A 17,734-nucleotide genomic window follows, 5' to 3' on the forward strand; every position below is an offset into this window, starting at 1 on the left:
TGACAGAACTATTTGTATCTTTTATTTTTCAGTGGCACGAAGGTTAGTCAGCCATTTTGGAAACAGATTAGTCGCTTCCAATTTAAAGTTAGTTTTTTTAAATTATAAAAACAATTGTTTTTAGAACTGAAGGATATCAATTTTTGTGGTATCTGTAGGATTTTAAAGTTAGTTTTTTTAAATTGTAAAAACAATTTTTTTTTAGAACTGAAGGATATCAATTTTTGTGGTATCTGTGAGGTGTAATCAGTCACGTTATGTACTACAGATTATAGAAGAACTACCCTATTTCTGCAGTCTGAAATTTTATTTTTAATAAAAAATCATTGTTGTAATCAGTCATGTTATCTCACTTTTTGTAATTTATATAAAGACTACCCTATTTCCATAGTCTTAAATTTAATTTCTTAATAAAAGTTCAGTGCTATAGACAACTTTGAACAAATGAAACTTATTTATCCTCTAAAAATCATCACAAATGTTTCACAGTTGAAAGCATGAAAAACCTGTAAACGGGCGTCAAGTTTTAACTTGGGGAGGCAAGTAAATGCACGGGCACATTTTGGATTAGAGCAAGGTGCTCACTATTATAATTACTATTATAAAATTAAAGTTGCAAAAGGACGAGTACGGATTGATTGGAGTGCAAATTGCAATTGTTGGGGTGATTAATGGGAAACGTCCCATATGTATCCCATATTTTAAGTCTCAACGTTTTTGCGCAGACCGATTTTTTCACTTTTTCACTTTTATAAATGAATCAAAACGTTAGTACGGATTGACTATCACGCATGTTAGTAGTGCGTTTTACACCATTCATTTTGCAATTAACGGTTGCGATTGACTAACCTGTCGCTAACATGCTGTAGGAAAGGTCTGTTTTGGAGCTAGAATAGACACAGCCTTTATAAACTAGGGATTCATTATTAGCACCAGTTTTATTGATTTACATTTTATTTTTTAACAAAGAAAATAAAAAATAATTAAAAAGAAAGTTAAATTTTATTATTGATCTTTTTTTAAATTTTTAATAAAGGAAAACAGAATAATTAGAAATTAATTAACTTTTTAGTTATCTTATTGAAAAGTAAAGTAAATAAACTATTCAAATAGATTAGGATGAATATAATGATTGATAGTTTGAGGACGGATTTTGTTAAGTTGGTTTCAATTTGGGTTTGTGTTTTTGGATTATTCTTAGAATAATATGAAGGGGAAGTGCTTATGGATATTGTTTATTTAACTGGGCAAGTCATCTTTTTTGAATCAGTGACAAAATGAAGAAAGCACCTTTTGTTTGTCAAAGTTTGTATCAATGTGGCATTGACAAGAAGCTTCCCTTTTTTATTACTCTATCCTCTAAGTGGGAAACCCGGTGGCAACAAATTGCTTATAAAGACTCCTTAATGATATGCTCAAAATACAACGAAATGGGACAATGATGCTAAGTTGTAGGCAAAAGGTCCAAGTGGTGCCTCCTTAACCTCAAACTGATGTTTTGAAGTCCAAGAAGTGTGGTAAGGAGCATGTTTCCCCTTCATCAATTTTAGTATTTATTGATTGTGTTAGTCACTTATCTTAAGGCAGGCATCATTTCATTGTCTTGGATTAGATGAAAGTTGTTAAGGAGTTGGACATGGGCTATCCTAGCTCATAAAAGTTGTCAGGGATGAGAAAATTTTCCGCTTGCCCCCTTCTAATTTGTGCTTTAATCCTACGAGTTCTGCTAGTTGGATTCATGTATTAATGAGGTTTTGGGAAGAGATGGAGTTCCTATCATGCTTTCATTGGAGAGTTCTAACTTAATGGCATCTTGAGATTGTTAGTCTTTCTAATTTTTGGGTAGATGCCTTAGTCACCTTGTACCTTTTAGTGTGGTCTTAATAGTTTTCCTTCTTGTCGTGTTTTGGTTGTTTTGATTACACTCTTCCAAGCCCGTTTCTCTATGTAAAAGGACAAGGCCCTTTTAACATCACTCTTTTTGATTCATAACTCTACTTAAACATATTTACCTATAATCAACTTTTGTTAATAATGATTTATACACTATTTTAGATTAAAGATTGGAGATTGATTATAGTATTGAATTAAATGTTTACAAATTCAATATTGAGACAATAATATTTGGTTAAAATTTTGATGAAGATATGAAGTATCACAAGTTGGTATTTGGTTCGGTTGTATTGTGCCTCAAAAGTTTCTTGTGAGGTCCCTAGATTTTGGATCAAATTGATATCTAGACCCTCCAAATTCTTAGGTATTTCTTCAATATTAATGCCTCTCTTCATAAATTAGTCACTTATGTCCATTAGAACGTGGGTTTTACCTTTGATGGGGTCTTCTCTCTTTCTTTTATCCTCACTAGAATTATCAATTAAATCCCTAAGGACCTAAGGTTGACCCTTGATGGGATCCCCTTTCTTATTTTTACCCTCCGTCAAGCTTTCAAGTTCCCTAAAATAATCTTCCACTACCCATTTTTGTAATCACATTCCATATTTTATGCTTGAAATGCTCCCCTTAGATAGGGATTTCTAAATGTATAAATTCATAGTAGACATCTCCTCCTTAGCCTCTTTGGTACCATCTATGGACTATTTATAATCTTAAAAGTAGAGTTATTCCACTGTTATTTTTATTTTTAATTATTTAAGTTTAACCCCATAGTAGTGAAACTTAGGGTTGTTTCCTCTTTCATAGTTCACTAAAGTAATACTAGCCCTAATGGATAGGTGGCATCCTCGGAGCATAGTTGTGGTCCTTGATGCAATTCTCAAAGAAAGAGAACAAGTAAAATGAAAAGGAGACTATCTTTTATGCTTAATGCGACATAAGAGGTTGAATGTTACAAATAAAATAAAAAATTTGCCTCATGATACAGTGAACAACCTCATCCCTAGGGTCTTTAACAAAATCCTAGCATGTCTTAAATGTAATTTTAAAATTCTTCTCCATGCATCAAGAAAATAGAAATGGAATCATGTCTCTAATTCACATATCTTTAAAAGTTTATCCCTTATCAAATATAATCCTACAACATAAAATAATAACTCTTTTGATAGTTTGAAGCCTAACTCTGATCTAGGAACTTCCAAAGGTCATAAGATTTAACTTGGGAGTCTATTTGTGTTGGAAAATTAACAGGTTCAATACAAAAGAATTGTGAAAATGAATCTCCATCCAATAAACTAGTCAAAAGATGAAATACAAGGCTTGGATAGTTGCAACATAAAAATCAAAAACTCGTATTCAAATTTAAAAATTAAGTTGCCTTAATTATAGAAAACCATGATTACATCCTTCTTCTTAATGATGCCAAAAATCAGCATCTCTATCATGTTTAATCAACCTATCTTATGTCAATATATAACAATAATAAATAATGATTAACATCAACATAAAATGGAAGCAATAATGCATAGATCAACAACATAATATATACACATAAAATAGGATTTGTGTAGAGAAACCCATGCGGGAAAAAACTCCACCAAGGCAGAGGCCAAGCTTGCATTATAAAAAATAAATCTGCTTAAAATATAATCTTTCATTATCCTCTTTTCTTTCATCATAGTATCACCAATGCATATTTGTACAACCTCCTTATGTGTTCGACCTATCCTTTTTTCTTATCGATAAATTTGCATTCAACTATTATCTATAATTCTATACCCAAAAGGATGAATATTTAAAATGGAAAGAGCTTAAAAGCCACCAATAAATATGTACAAAGAAGCCTCTTCATTCCTCATGACCACAACCCTTGGAATTCCTCCACGAAACTTGAAACTTGACATAGGTAAATTGGCTCCAAAATTGTCCCTTCAACATGGGTGCTCATTCTTCCAAGATAAACATTACATTAAATGCAATAAATGATGAAATACCAAGAGACACATGCTTCCTCTTCCAAGCTCCAGCTTGGAGAAGCCCAAAGGTCTCTCATTTTTCCACTTCTTAGCTCATTATCATCAAATATCTTATTCTAGATGCCCATAAGTGAAAAAAATAATATTAATTATTTGTGTTCACAACTCACTTTTATTGTTGCTAGTGGAACCCATGACCCCTTATGAGTGTATTAAAAATAATATTAAGAAATACACATTACAAATTATTTTTACAATACATCCTAAGTGCCTCAGGACATTTTACAAGCATGTAGGAACCATGTCATAGGATTTACAAGGTAGATGGTACCTTAATCCTATCATTCTCCCACTTGACATCATGCATTGTAAATACACCATAAGAATAATAAATGAGGTAAAAACCATCCCTTAGCCATCCATGTACCATCTCAATCTTCACCATGCTCTCACACTTCAATAACAAACAAACAAAAGCAACAATGATAGCCACCATTAAGCAAAAAACTCCTCATATCCTCCAATGTGCCACATATGGAAGAAAAAGGAGCATGCCAAGGTGAACCATATCAACTGTTATTAACACCTGCTACAATCTCTACATGAACATAACCATCAGATTAAAATGATAAAAATTCTCCAAGTAATTGCTTTACACATACAAATTGGAATAGCAACCACAACAAATTGTAATTCATCCAAGATAACCATACCTCAAACCAAGGTATACCAACATAGATAAAACTTCATGCTATAAGAATACCAACTCTAAATTTGAAATCAAGTCTCTATATATCCAACCTCCTATCTCAAAGCAATATTCTAATGCATAAATGACCACAGATAAGGCCAACTAACTAAGTATATATGACTAGTGAAATAGTCTCATGGATATAGATAGTCTACATCCAAGTCATCCCACTGTAGGAAAATGGGTAGCTAATCCATAAGCTGCATAACTCAAAGATCCAAATCTAATGAAACATGTGAGTCATCATCACATTAATAATAAGAAAACCAAGATATCACATAATATATTTAGATATATATCTAGAAACTTCCACTACATGAGTAGTGCCAAATCTAAAAATAGATCAAAGCATACAAAGTCTATCTATAGTACTTCACATAGATATACCTAACTTCTCTATTACATAGCATCAAGGAAACGTGCACTGATTTGCAAAAACTATAACCAAAAAAGGTGCAAAACATATCTCACCACCACTCTCCATAGCTATCCCAAGTTATTCACACTCAACCATGTGAATACAAACATCAAAGAAGAAGAACAAGACCAAAGATTGAATCTGTAAATCAAACCATATCCTTTTTCCATTCTAAGATCCACTTCACCATTCCCAAACTAAAAAGATATCAACATCTAACATTCAATCAAAAGAAACATGACAAAAATAGATGTAAACCTCTCATACTAGAGGTAGATCAAACAAACTAATCATTCCCACAACAAAGGGAATATGCCCAAAGCCACAAACCATTTCTTGTACCTTTCCAAATAAGTCCTCAAAGCCATATCTTAAGACCAATTAGAAGTTTAAAAAAATATAAATCCAAAGAACCATGCATCTTATTCTCAACAAGTCCTCAAAACATCTACATTCAAGACTTACTCACATGAGAAAATAAGATACAAAATAAACAATGCATGTGATAATTAGGTGGGCAATACCTCTTAGACCATTCACCTACCGAGTAGACTAAGAGTGGCAAAAAATATGGCATGTGCTCACAACACCAGGAAATTAAAGCTTACAATAAATGACAATCTTCTCGTCAAGTCCATAATAGATTCACATTCATAACTAGGTGTAGACTCCTTGATCTTTTGGCTAAAATCCTCATTGAAGAGTGACCATCTCAACTGATGCAGAAATGTGTCCCAAAACCGAGCCTTCAAAAAATCACTTCACAAAATTAAAAACTTGAAAAATACTACAAATAAATTGACTTGAAGATATCCTAATGAGAGTTTTATTTATATCTCAAATGCTACACAAAAAATTTCCTTGGATTATTTCTAAGTAGAAGGCTTCATTTCATACATCAAGGAAAACTAATTCAAACTCCAAACAAGTTTGTGATATTCTCCCTTATTTTAGAAAAATCCAAACCACTTATTTTGTATGCGAAAAGAAATAGATTTAGGCTTATCATGCTCTTTGGAGGTTACACAAAATTAACAAATTCCCTACACATGTAACAATTTAGAAATATTAGCCAAATGACACTTGGTTTAATGGAAAAGTCCATGTTGTAGGCACCTAAATGGTGTTGAGTTAAAATATTCTACAATACACAAGAACAATCTAGAAATATCTAGAGTTAACTAATAATGCACCTATATCAGACTATCAAGGTACAAAAGACTTATTCATGGGCTCCTATCCATGAATTCATTAATGCTTCCACCATGCTTGGATATGTCTAAAGCTATCATCCATGTAGCATCTTCAAGTGGGTGTTACTTCCATTTGACCAAGTATTGAAGATACTCTTTTCCTCTTATTTTCATGACCACATTCTAGTCTAAAATTGTCCCAAGTTGCTTTGGTGTCTCTTTTGGAAATTGTTGCTTGCACTCAATGATCTGATCTTCACCAATTTGAGGCACTTGGACTATTTTTTCTTCACCTTTGTAAGGGTATATATCTACAACATGGAAGTTATGAGAAATTCCAATACCTTTTGGAAATTCTATCTCATATGCATAGCTAGAAAATCTCCTTAGAACCTCACTAGGACCATTTTTATTAACTTTCAACTTGTTGTACTTACCTTTTTGAAACCTTTCTTTTCTGAGATAAGAAAGAACAAGATCACCAACATTAAAGCTTACCCCATTCCTGTTCTAATCAACTCTCTTCTTATACTTGATGGTGTTCTCTTCAAGCTTCTTTTTGACTTGTTCATGCAAGTCTTGCATCACTCACAAATCCTTCACCATCAACACTTCTCTCTATTTTACCCCAATTCCTCAGCTCATGTTCTCCTCTAGGATGCATACCATACATTTTTTTTAAATTACTCATTCTCATACTTCTATTAGGTGAGTCATTGTATGCAAATTTTTCTTATGAAGACACCAAATCCTATTGTTTTGAATGCATACTCACCAAGCTTCTCAAGACGTTTCTAAGGCTATTGACTAATTTTATTTGACCATCATTCTGAGGATGTTGAGCTAAACCAAAAATTAAATTAGTTCCCAACCTCTTCCATAAATTCCTCCAAAAGTGTCCTAAAAATTTAATGTCTCTATCAAAGACAATGCTCTTAGGAAGTCTATGTAGTCTAACTATCTCCTTGAAGAACAAATTGGCAATGCTAGTAGCATCACTTCTATTTGTATGTGGAATGAAATGAGCCATCTTATCTCGAACTTAACAATTGCCACAAATATTGAATCAAACACCTTCTAAGTTCTTAGTAGACCAAGGACAAAGTCCATACTTATTGAATCCCATGACTTTTTGGGGATTGGCAATGGTTGATAGAAACCTGCATTTTGGCTGATACAAACAATCTAACAAAACATCAATTCTTGGCAAAGAAAATCTATACATGATAGTAATTTTTTCGATTGCTCTAGGATATGTGCATATTGTACAACCTCCATCCTTCTTAGGAATCAAAACTATTGGAGCAACACAAGGGCTTAAATATTCCCTTATTAGTCCTTATTTGGAATATTTTCTCTTGGAATTAAGTCTATATGATGGTTCATAGTTTTCAATGGAGTTAAATCATTAGGTATAGCATCCACTACTTTGTCTACATACTCATTCAATTTCTTGAACTTCTTGAGGCAAGTTGATCAACTTTGTACTAGTGAATACACTTCTAGGCTTTCTTATCAAATAAAATTTTATATCTTCCTTCTTCATTTGGTGTAGGAACTCCTTACCAATCATTAGTATATCTTTTAAGCTTAATTCAACAACAAAATGTTCTTCTTTTAGGGTTGTAAGAGTATGATTTCTTCCATATTTATCAAAGGTATAACTAGTGTTCCTCCCATCATGCATATCCTCCCTATCATATTAACAAGGTCTCCCAAGAAGAACATGACAAAAATTCATGGGCATAATATCACATACCACTTGATCTTTGTAAGTTCCTATTTTGAAACCCACTTTGCATTTTTCATTTTCCAAGAGCCGATGCCCCTTTTCCAACCATGATACTTTGTAAGGAGTAGAATGTGCCACCTTTTTCAAGCCTAGTCGTTTCTCCACCATATCTATTGAAACAAGATTGTCTATACTCCCACTGTACATGATGACCTTGCAACACTTTCCTCTACTCTTGCATGTTTTAAACAAACTCTTGCTTTGAATTTATTCTATGACTTGTTGTTGAACACTTCTAGATGTTGATAGGGGGAGTGATTAGCATATATTAAAATTTAACCATTCATTAATCATTCATTCCAATTACCACATGCAGAAGTGAACAACTAAAAAACAAAAAGATCAATCACACAAGGACGTCGGAATTTTTACGTGGAAAATTCAATATGGGAAAAACTATGGTGAGAAGTATATCACTATATGTAAATTGATTACAAATTTTTAGGCTCTTGGCCAGGGGATTAGAGAGAAACATGTGCTTGTAATTTGGCCTGGAAGTGCTAGACTATGTAGATAGGTGTCACTATCCAATAGGTGTCCAATACAAATGTCGAAAATAGATTTGGGATGAATATGTCACTTTTAATATTTCCCTATGATTTTTTTGAAAAAGCTATCTCTAAGTTATAGCATCTATAGTTTTTTGCTTCTTTAAAATCTGGTTCTCTTTATCTTAGTCTGCACTTTTTTGAAGCTATATTTCTTTCCCTATTGAAACTGAAACATCCACACATAAGAGAGGAAAAATTGTGCTAGGTTGGTAGGGGTTTGCCTCTATCAAACCCCAGGTTTGGAATTAACACTATAATGAAAATAGATAGAAAGGATATGAATCTAAAGCTATATATTGAATTAGAATGATATTACCTCAACCTTCATATTATTTATGATGATGCAATGCTATTTTGATAGGACTCACAAATGTTGATACAATAACATGACAAGGCATAAAAGACTCAATCATAATAAATTAATTGCATGAAGATTGTTGTAACTTGCTACTCAATAATGCTCAAATTTGTTCAAATATTTGGTCACAATTCTTACACTAAGAGTTTATTAGAATATTGTATGGTGAAAATGAATTAGGAAATATGCTCTTATATAGAGTTCCAAGGTATTTCATTGATAAGGATAACCTCCAATTTTCATATTAAAATATCAGGATTGAGAATTAATTTCTTGGAACTTGTACACTAACATATTCAAAATTTGGACCAATTTAGGAGGACTATGGAGCCTAACACCCTACTCTCCTATAAAGGGGTGAAAAAAAGGTAGACTCATACACACACATCAACGAATTTGATTTTCATATCATCATATACCATCATTTTTGCAATACAAGGACACAAATAGGGTTGGAAAAGAGATAGTAGGAGACACACTAAGGCAAAGGCCTAACAAGGAATATGGAATTGTAAGGGGGATACAATTTACAATGCCACACTATGTAAAAAATGTGAAGAAAACATTACCCACTTGCTCCTACATTTCTCATTTTCTTTGTTGGTTCGGGGTTTAATCTTGGATTATCTTAGGACTACTTTGGTTACTTTTGAATATATTAGGGGTTTACTATTGATCTAGTCTCCCCCTTACAAATGCACATTGGTGAAATAATTATGAAATTTGATTGCCCCACATGTAGTGTGGAACTTATGGAAGGAAAAATAATAATAGAGGCTTCTCAGACAAGGACCTAAAGCTAAAGCAACACAACCTAATAATAAAAAAATCACTTAAAAAAATTAAAAAGTGTGCGTGCAAATAAATAAAGACCCTAACAACTTGTTAGAGGAGGATATATTATGTGACATTTATCACCCAAAATTCCTATTATAGAACAAATTGTTCCATATCAAAAATATTGCTTATTATGTGAAAAAAGCTGAACAAGGGTTGGATGAAACTAAACTTCAATGGAGCTAGCAAAGATAACCTAGGGTTGCTTGGAATGTGGGGTATTTTGAAAAATGATCAAGTAGAGTTAGTGTAATGATTTTCTACTCAGTTAGGAAGGATGTCTATGTTGGCAACAAAAAAGAAGGAAAACTGAGAGGGGGGGGGGGAGTGAATTAGTTTTCACTGGATCAAACAATTTAAGCACAATCTCAAATTTGATGAACTGCAACAAGAATAAAGATAAACATAATAACAACAACACACATAACACCAAGATTTTGAAATGGAAAACTTGGTTAAGGGAAAAACCATGGTGGGAACCTACCCACAATAAGATGATACTCTGCAGTAGTGTGTGTAAATATTACATTGGGGAATGCACATGCATTTAGACACACTTCCTAGAGATCATTGCTCAAAATAAGATGACCCAGAAGGCTCCAACCCTCATGGGAGGTTCACTACCTTACAATAATATTCAGACTACAATCCGGTTAGGATGAACTGAAAGAATAGCATCTCCTAATGTCCGATGACAGTTCCGGTTAAGCTCATTTGTCTTCCTTGCAATAATCTTTGCTCAATACAACATGTAGAAAGATAAATTCACTTATTCACACATACGCCACTCTTAGATAATGAAAACACAACCACCACTTGTGAATTACATGAGTATAACCCAAATTTATACAATTCATCAACCTTGACTACAAGGTCGGCTCAAAACCCTCAACACTTGATTATAAAATTACATCACATGATGCATAAATAAATGATTGGACCAATACAATACCATAGATGAAAGAGCATAGACCAAAATCAAATCCTCGAACACGCAACACCACCAAAAATCTTGCCAAGATCAACCGCAACACGTTACACCACCAAAAATACTACATAACACGAAGAATATCACTAAACCCAAAAGGTCTTCAATAAATCATACAATGATCAATGTGGACCACCAAAACAAATAGGACATGACTAGGAAACATTGTCAAGGATGTTAGAACCATCCATATTAGCTGTACCAACACCACTTATTCAAATCTTTATCGATCAACACACTAACAGACAAAAACTCTCAACAATAGAAATTCAGCCTAGAATGATAACTTGCAGAGCACCAAATCACGAACCATCTTAAATGAAGATACGCATGAACATCCAAAACACTCTCCCAAATCAACACCTTAAGATATGATCATACCGGAGCACAACAGATCAATCGCCAAAACACTGCAAAATTGAACACTGAAAAACTAATCTACATACCGGAATCCACAACTCGATCAAATAACCAAAAAGAATCATGTAATCAATAAAGAATGAAACATCTCTAATTGATTCAGAACCAAATAGATAAAATAACCAGATCAACTCACTGCAATCACCGGATCACCAAACAACTCTCGGTGACACCAAAACACATGAATATGTTGACATCAATGACAACAACATATCCTAGCAGCAACAATATCCAACAATCTCGCCCTTTGGGATTGATGGCAATATATGATTGTGAAAAACAATCAATGCAGAGGAATAAATCAACACCAATAATCTCCCAAAAACTCCCCCTAAGATAAGGTAGTTTTTCACATGCTTCTCTCCCCCTTTGACAATAATGCCAAAGATATGAACAAATCATGCTTCTCTCCCTTTTACAATATAATCTCTCCCCCATAGGATAAACTTACACACTAAATATATGAATCACTGATTACTCTAGTTGAGTAGCAGCACCAACTCATCAACCCAGATTAGAAGATAAGACTATGAAGTCCACCAGATTGGTGCATCTCCATACATCTAGTTCTCATTAGGAGGGGAAAAGACCCCTAACTTGTCTCTCAAATAGACAAATGTATCTGCCAGTAAAGGTTTAGTGAAAATATGTACAATTTGATCCTTTGTAGATACATACTCTAATCTGACTTCTTCATCACTAACTTTCTCCCTCAAGAAATGATACTTAATTTATATATGCTTTATTTTAGAATGCAGTACCAAATTCTTGGAAATATTGATATCACTTGAATTATCACAATATATGACAATAGGCTCATCATAAATAACTCTAATATCCTTCAACATCTGCTTCATCCAAACTACCTGAGTATAGTTGCTAGTAGTAGCAATGCATTCAGCTTCAACACTAGATAGAGATATGGCATCTTGTTTCTTACTAGACCATGAAACCGATTTCTTTCATAAAAAGAAAGATCCACTAGTAGTTCTCTTCTGGTCATCAACATCACTTGCCTAATCAACATCAGTATAGGCACATAACATGAAATCATCATTCTTTGATATCATAAACCATAGTCAATTGTCCCCTTGAAGTATTTGAAAATCCTCCTCATAGTAGTAACATGACTCTCTTTGGGATCAACTTAAAATCTAGCACAAAGACAAACAACATGCATAATATCCGATCTAGTCTGAGTTAAGTATAACAGTTCACCAACCATGAATCTATACAAAGTCTAATTCACTTTCTGAGATTTATCATTCTTAGACAACTTGCATCCAATCACCATAGGAGTTCCGATAGGTTTAGAGTCAGCTAACCCGAACTTCTTCAATAATTCTTTCACATACTTAGATTGAGAAATGAAAATACTTTTGTCAATTTGTGTAATCTGTAATCCTAAGAAGAATTTCATCTCACCTATCATAGACATCTCAATTTCCTTTTGCATATCATCAACAAACTTCATACTCAAGTCATCATCTCCTCAGAAAATTATGTCATCAACAAAGACTTCAACAATAAAAATGTTATCATTATTAACCTTAAAGTATAAATTACTATCAGCTGTACCTTTATAGAATCCCAACTTCATCAAATACCTGTCCAATCTAGCATATCGGGCTCTAGGGGCTAGCTTTAGTCCATAGAGTGATTTTTTTAATTTGCATACCATATCTCCTTCATCTAATAATGAAAATCCATTCGGCTACTCAATGTAAACTTCCTCTTCCAAATCACCATTCAAAAAGGCTGACTTAATATCCATCTGATATACCTTGAAATTCTTGTAAGCAGCATATGCAAGCAATAATCTAACAACTTCAATTCTATCTGCTGGAGAAAAAGTCTCCTAATAATCAATTCCTTCCATCTGTGAACATCACTTACATACTAGTCTTGCTTTGTTTCTAACCACTTCACCGGCTTCATTCAATTTATTTCAGAACACCCATTTACTGCCATTCTTGTCTTTAGGTCTTGGAACAAGTTCCCAAGTGTTATTCTTCTCAATCTGATTCAACTCCGCTTGCATAGCTTTTATCCAATTTTCATCTTTACATGCTTCTGCAACATCTTTAGGTTCAATCTTTGAAATCAAACATCTCTTCAACAACAATCCTTCTTCTAGTCATCATTCCTTTATTTTTATCACCAGTAATTTGATTTTTTGAGTGATCCAATCTTACATACCTTGGAGTCTTTTGATTGTCAAACTCTTGAACTTCTTCACTAGCAACAGTAATATCTAGATTAACTATTTTTACGGGAGCATTCTGCTTCAAGATCTCAGTTTGCACAGGCTTTGAAATAATGTCTTGATCATCAAATCCATATCCGCATGCTCTAATCTGCTTTCCATGACATTCATCCACCTTCACATTTGCACTCTCTACTATTTTTCTCAGTCTCTTGTTGTAATACCGGTAGGCCTTCCTCTTAGTAGAATAGCCCAAAAAGATTCTTTCATCACATCTTGCATCAAAATTTCCTATATCCTCATCTCTCTTGATATAACATTTTCTTCCAAAGATTCTGAAATATCTAACTGTAGGAACATGACCAAACCATAGCTCATAAGGAGTCTTACCAGAATCACCTTTTATATGCATCCAGTTGAATGTGTAAATAACATTCAATGCTAACAACTTCTCTCCAAAAGGTTTATGCAACATTTCCTTCAATCGACAATAGTTATATTCTTCCTTTCAACAACTCCATTCTGATAAGGGGTTGTAGGAGCAGATAACTATCTTCTAATTCCATTTCTTTCATAGAATGAATCAAACTCACCAGATGTAAATTCTCCTCCTCTGTCAAGTCTCAGACGCTTCAACTTGAACCCTATCTCAGTCTCCACCTTAGCTTTGAATATCTTGAATTTTTCTAATGCTTTTGATTACTCCATTAGAAAGGTAACCCACATCATCCTAGAGTAATCATCAATCAACAACATGAAATATTTGTCACCTTGCACACTTGTTACTCTTGTAGGTCTACACAGGTCAATATGCATAAGATCTAATAATCCATTAGATGAATACAACTTACTCTTGAATGTAGTTCTTGTTAGCTTTCCCAACTGACATTCTTTGGATACTAGATTAGATGGATTCACAATTTTAGGCAAATATCTAACAGCTTGAGTAGAGCTTATCCTTATCATGCAATCAAAATTAACATGACACATCCTTCTATGCCACAACCAACTTTCATCAATCTGAACAATCAAACAAATTTTCTCACCAACATTCAAGTGAAAAATATTACCTTTAGTCTTAGTCCCTGATGCAATCTCTATACCAGAGGCATTAAAAATCTTGCATTACCATTCTTGAATTGCAAATCACATCCCTTGTCAACCATTTGTCCAACACTCAAAAGATTATGCTTCAAACCTTCAACATACAAGACATCATCAGTATTATGCTTACCATCAAAAGAAATTGAACTTCTACCATAGATCACACAAGCTTTATCATCTCCAAATCTCACTATACCACCATCAGAACTTTCTATATTCACGAATTTTCTTTTATCACCTGTCATATGATGTGAAAAACCGTTGTCAATTACCCATTCATCTTTCTCTTCAATTTTAGCAGCCAAAGTTTTCTCCTCAACAATGCAGCTTGCAGAATTCATTGGCACCCGATCATCTTCCTTGATAGCAATAAATACAAACTCATCTTCTAAATTCCCATTCTCAGACTCTTCATCTGTCACACCTTCATCAATAACATAATAACATTTCTTCTGATATATAAACTTCTGGTTAGGCTTATAGGACTTATCATACTTATCATGATTCTCATATCTATCATACTTTTCAAATTTGTCATGCTTATCATACCTAGACATTCTTTCAAGACACCTAGAAGCAAAATGTCCTATCTTATTACAAGAGAAACATTTCAAAGATAACTTTCCAGAATACTTATCGGCTCCCTTAGGCAACCTTCTAGCAATAAGGGCTTTAAGCTCGTCTAGCTCTCTTTCTTGTTCTTCCATCTCTCTCATTTCTCTTTCATATCTTGAAAGCCTACATGAACTCTCTCCCGGATTATACTTCTTCTTCCTCGATACAGAGGCTCTGAATGCAGTCTTAGATTTTCCATGTGATTCTCCAAACTCACTCAACTCAAAGGCAACAAGCTTACCAACTAGCATGTCCCTAGTCACAGCAGTCACACTTCAGATCTCATCAATAGAAGCTACTTTAGGCTTGTAAGCAGGAGGCAAAGATCTCAGCACTTTAGCAACAATTTCATCTTTTTCAAGAGTTCCACCAACACATTTGATACTTAGGACAAGTTCATTCACCTTAGCCATAAAGGTAGACATGTTCTCATCTTCTCCCATTTTCAGCATCTCATATTTACCCTTCAAACTTCGTAGCTTAGCAACTTTGACATGTTTATCTCCTTCATACAAGGTCTCTAACTTCTCCCAGATCTCATGTGCAGTCTACAAACCCATCACATTTGTCATCTTTGAATTAGTCAAAGCACCCAACAATGCTTCCTTAGCTCTTATGTTATGTTTAACATCTTTTATTTCAGCGACAGTAACCGGTCCATTCTGAGGAACATTATAGGTATTCTTTGTATCTTCCAATACTCTTCTCCAAGACACTTCAAATGAACTTCCATCCGATCCTTCCATATAGTGTAATTATTTCCATAAAATCTCAAACTCTCTTTCTTGAACACATAAGTTGCCATCCTGGATCTCCTCTAGTGGTCAAGCTTCTTCCGGAGGATCTAGCTCTGATACCAATTGTTGGCAACAACAATGAAGGAAAACTGAGAAGGGAGGCGGGGGGTCAATCAGTTTTCACCGGATGAAACAATTTAAGAACAATCTCAAATCTGACGAACTGCAACAAGAATAAAGATAAACATAATAACAACAACACATATAAAACAATAAAAAATATAAAACAACTTTTAAATCTTTTTTCTTCTTTGTTTTTACTTATGAATTCTACCTTATAACATGGAAAATCTCTGTAAAATAAATTCTTATCAATATCTGAACATCAAATCTTGAATGGAAGTTTGAAATCTTTGAATGTTCGCTGGATTAAGTCATTGAATGGGAGCATGGACCCTGTCCTCGTACACACAATTTCTGATGACCACATTAACATGGAATATAATCAATATCATTCTGTGCATTGAACCATCTTTATGAGTAACAGGCTGATTCGGTCTCTGAAATGGCACTTGTCAAAAGCTACCAGCTTTCATGCAGATGAATATTTGTATATCATAAGTGGGGCTTTGAATTCTTTCTGACTGACCGTTTGTTTATAGAAAAGAAGGAATACAAATATGGTGGTATTGTGATTGTACTGAAAAAGAGCAGTTACAGATGAATGAATGGATGAAAGAAAGAAAAAGGAGGAAAGTGTACTTGTTGGGTGGAGACAAAAAGAATCTAATAATTTCCCTGCAACAGGAACAGGAACTATCGATTTGGAGAGCAGAGGCCATTGATGAAGATAATTATTCATTCTTATTTTTGACCAAATTACATAACGTGAGGAAAAGACAAGCATAGTTACTCTCAATTGTTTCTGCTGTCGGCGAGCTTTCAGGTAACGCATAACATCGTATATATTCTGCTTTTTCTTTTCCTCCTCCTCTCAATATGTGGACAGTGGGACATGCAATGCTTGGAATCGAAAGGACATCATCATGTTGTTATCACTATTTATTATTTGTATTGTTGAGAAAATCTGCGAAAATTTCAGTTCTATTTATAAGCGATTTGTTGCCAGAAGAATTAGGGTTTCAATTAATACTTTAATATGATCGTCTTTTATTTTATTTATGTGTATATATTGTTGGTTGAGGATATAAGGATATTAGGAAATGCCATTTACTTATTTCTAGTTAATCATAAATTACGGATTGTGTCTTTATCATCATCAACTATCTTAGAGATTGTTCAATTGTTATTAAGATATTGTTTGATAGTTAAGAGATATTTTATATCTTTTAGCGTTCTTGTATCTTTGATGATGGGTTATGGAATGTGATTGAAATAAATCAAATTATAGGTTGTGAAAATATGATATCTTTATTTTTTAGAATGTTTCATATTTTTTCGTACTTGATCAAAGGTAAACCCCAAAATTACTGATCATCTTCAGATTGCCTAATTTTCTCTTTAGTGGTTAGGAATAGATGAGATGCTTCATTTTTTTATTTTAAAATTCATAATTAAATATAATTAAAAAGAAAAATGAGGAACGAGTTACCAAGATAAACATCAATAACCTATTAGAAAGACAAGACAACCAATAGAAAATAGAAAAAAATCTCTTGCTCTTCAAGGTAACACTCCTTACAATTAACACATGCATCCATTTGCACCACATAGACTATGATGGATATAATTATTCTTGTTCAAAAACCCTTTATGGGTGGTGGACATGGCATGGAAGGATATGATGGATTTGAGGGTACTTGTCGCTTGCTTTCTCTCAATAATTAGCTAACTTCTTTTTCTATATAAGAATTGGTTCTTTTAATTTGAAGATT

General features: G+C 33.6%; 1 long non-coding RNA gene across 1 annotated transcript in view; it reads left to right on the forward strand.

The window, feature by feature from the left end:
• LOC131078928 (uncharacterized) overlaps window positions 1-17,011 on the forward strand; it is a 92,055-nt gene extending 75,044 nt beyond the window's left edge. The window contains exon 6 of the long non-coding RNA XR_009371574.1: window positions 16,647-17,011. This is a non-coding gene — a long non-coding RNA (uncharacterized LOC131078928). The remainder of the gene's footprint in view (window positions 1-16,646) is intronic.
• The last annotated feature ends 723 nt before the right edge of the window (window positions 17,012-17,734 follow it).

Source organism: Cryptomeria japonica, chromosome 2 (genome assembly GCF_030272615.1).
Source record: "Cryptomeria japonica chromosome 2, Sugi_1.0, whole genome shotgun sequence".
Lineage (NCBI taxonomy): Eukaryota > Viridiplantae > Streptophyta > Pinopsida > Cupressales > Cupressaceae > Cryptomeria > Cryptomeria japonica.